Source organism: Callorhinus ursinus, unplaced genomic scaffold (assembly GCF_003265705.2).
Source record: "Callorhinus ursinus isolate GAN/ISIS: 27379988/994484 unplaced genomic scaffold, GSC_fseal_2.0 scaffold2, whole genome shotgun sequence".
Lineage (NCBI taxonomy): Eukaryota > Metazoa > Chordata > Mammalia > Carnivora > Otariidae > Callorhinus > Callorhinus ursinus.
In genome coordinates, this window is record NW_027397064.1 from 38,709,291 (window position 1) to 38,712,087 (window position 2,797).

The 2,797-nt window shown below is 37.9% G+C and overlaps 1 pseudogene; it reads right to left on the bottom strand.

The window, feature by feature from the left end:
* Positions 1-384: 384 nt before the first annotated feature.
* LOC112807739 (glyceraldehyde-3-phosphate dehydrogenase-like) lies at positions 385-1,138 on the bottom strand (annotated as a pseudogene).
* Between the last annotated feature and the right edge of the window lie 1,659 nt (positions 1,139-2,797).

Below are 2,797 nucleotides of genomic sequence, written 5' to 3' on the forward strand. Positions count from 1 at the left end.
TCTCTTTCTTTTTTGACTTTTTTGAGGGTTTGCTTTACTTGTGAGGAGGCTTTTTGTTTTGGTTCTGTTTCAATTTTTGAGTTTTGAGCTATACATCTTCTGTGTAATTACTTCACAAAAATTAGTTTCTGCCTTCTGAATGTCTACTTGCAATCCCATAGAACCTTATTTATAACCTTATCTAATAAACTTTAGCATTTTATGGTTCAACCATTTTCATTTTTGTATTTTTAAAAATTTTTTGGCTGCATAAAGTATACTTTATTGATGGTGCATGACTAGGTAGGCCTCCCCAAGTCCCTCTTCTTCAGGAGATCTGGGATGGAAACTATATATGTCGGGAGATTCTCAGTATGTTGGGGGATGAGTTGGGGCAAGGACTCCTCAGCAGCTGAGGGTCTCTCTCTTTCTCTTATTCCTGCTGGGGCTGGTGGTCCCGGGACTTCTACTCCGTGGAGACCAGATAGACCCATTCAGCTCAGGGATGACCTTGCCTAGGGCCTTGGTGGCACCAGTAGAAGCAGGGAGGATGTTCTGGGAAGCCCCTTGGCCATCACAGCATAGCTTCCCAGAGGGGCTTTCCATGGTCTTCTAGGTGACAGTGGTGGCATGCACTATGGTCATGAGTCCCTCCACAATGCCAAAGTTGTCATGGATGACCTTGGCCAGAGGGGCCATTCAGTTGTGGTGCAGGAGGCATTGCTGATGATCTTGAGGGAGTTGTCATAATTCTCATGGTTCATGTCCACCACAAACACAGGGGCATCAGCAGAAGGGGCAGAGATGATGACCCTCTTGGCCCCACTCTTCAAGTGAGTCCCAGCCTTCTTCATGGTGGTGAAAACCCCAGTGGACTCCACAACTTCTTCAGCATTAGCATCACCACATCTGATGTTGGTGGGATCTCACTCCTGGAAGATGGAGATGGGCATTCCATTGATGACAAGTTTCCAATTCTCAGCCTTGACTTTGCTTTGGAATTTGTCATGGTAGAATCATACTGGAACATGTAGACCATGTAGTTGAGGTCAATGAAGGGGTCATTGATGGTGACAGTATCCACTTTGCCAGAATTAAAAGCAGCCCTGGTAACCAGGTGCCCAATATGGCCAAATCCATTTGCTCCAACCTTCACCATTGTGTCTAAGGAACATGACTAGCACTGCACTGGAAGATGTGGCTTCTGTCTAATCAGAAGGAGCTCAACCATTTATTTTTAGATCCATATTGAACTAATTGACATTTTCTCTCACTCATTTATTTAAGATCTAGCAAAGTGGTGGGTATATATTTGGTTCACAGTAATAAGTGTTGAATAAGAATGAACCATTGAGATGAAACCTACAGGATTCCTTTCTTTATAATACCATCCCGTGGAATATAATTAGGACTCAAAATTATCCATACACATTTAGAATCTATATAACAAACCAAATGGAAAAGAACAAAGTATTTATCTCATTGAAATTTCCCATCTAGATTTATAGTTTATTATTTTATAATTTAAATTTAATATGCACATATATACCTGTATGTGTATTTGTTTTATGTAAATATGTACATACTTTTAGATAAATATACACTTATATACACAGTTATCTATGTACATATACACATATGTTGATGGCAAGAACTCTATTTATGTACAGAATGTACAATAGCATTGTGTGTAATAAAAGTGTTTCATTAACAAATAGAACATAATGCATTAAGAAACTTGCTCTTTTCCCTGTATCATATGTCACTTATACCATTTACTGTGCGTCTCAACATTTTCTCCGAACATCAGGCCTTTTTTTTTTTTTTTTTACTGAATTCCATTTAATGTCTTTTCTCTCTCCTTGTAGAACATATGAGAGAAAAACAATAACAAAATGCCCACCTACATGGAGTTTACATTAAAGTGGGAAAAAACACCAAATTGTGCTTCTATTTGTATTTGCTTTATGATCTAGGCATTCAGTTCCTCCAGATAGCTGTTCTCAGCAGTAGTAAATAAAATGTTGGCTCAAAACAAATTGTCAAAGAATAAAAAGCTGCTCTAAACACACTTCTCAGCTCTACATAATAAAGTTGTAATCAGTAAAATGATAAATTGAATCCTAGAACTACCATCCATCTGACCATTCACCTCTTAAATTATTTACTTCTTCCAATGCCCATTTAGTAAAAATCAAATTTGTGTGAATATGTTATCAAATATAAGTACACAAATCTTTTGGAACACTTTTGCTTATCTTCGTCCTATTTTGCTCTTTACTCGTAGATTTAGTCTCACCACCTGTACATACTTTATATTAGAGCTGTGAACACTCTATTTTTTTTTTTCTAACTCTTCATGTCCCTTGACTTTCCTCTATATCTAAGAAGGAGATATTTCTTTGGGTTGGACAGGTTTAAAGACATTTTATTGCAGTGTTTAGTGGACAGAGCTTTTAAATAGTGTGGATGAATGATAGTATTTGTTACTATTCTCTCTTTCTCTTTTTTCCCATCTTCTCTCCTGCCACAGCCCCACCACCTCTTGGTAAGTGGTATTGCTTCAAGACAGTCAGAAGGGAAGCAAGTGTTGCTTGCTTCCTCAGAGTTGAGGGATGAGCCACTGTTTTCTATTGTCCTTCATTATGTGTTAGATCCTTTTCCTCCCAGAAGCCTAGATAGCCATAAATTAAAAGATCTCTTATGAGAGAGCTAAGGAATCTATCTTTTTAATTTCTTCTGTCTCTTTTCTACCATATATTTGAGACTAGGCTTTATTTACTCTTCCTGGCCAGATAGCTCTACACATTCTAGAAAA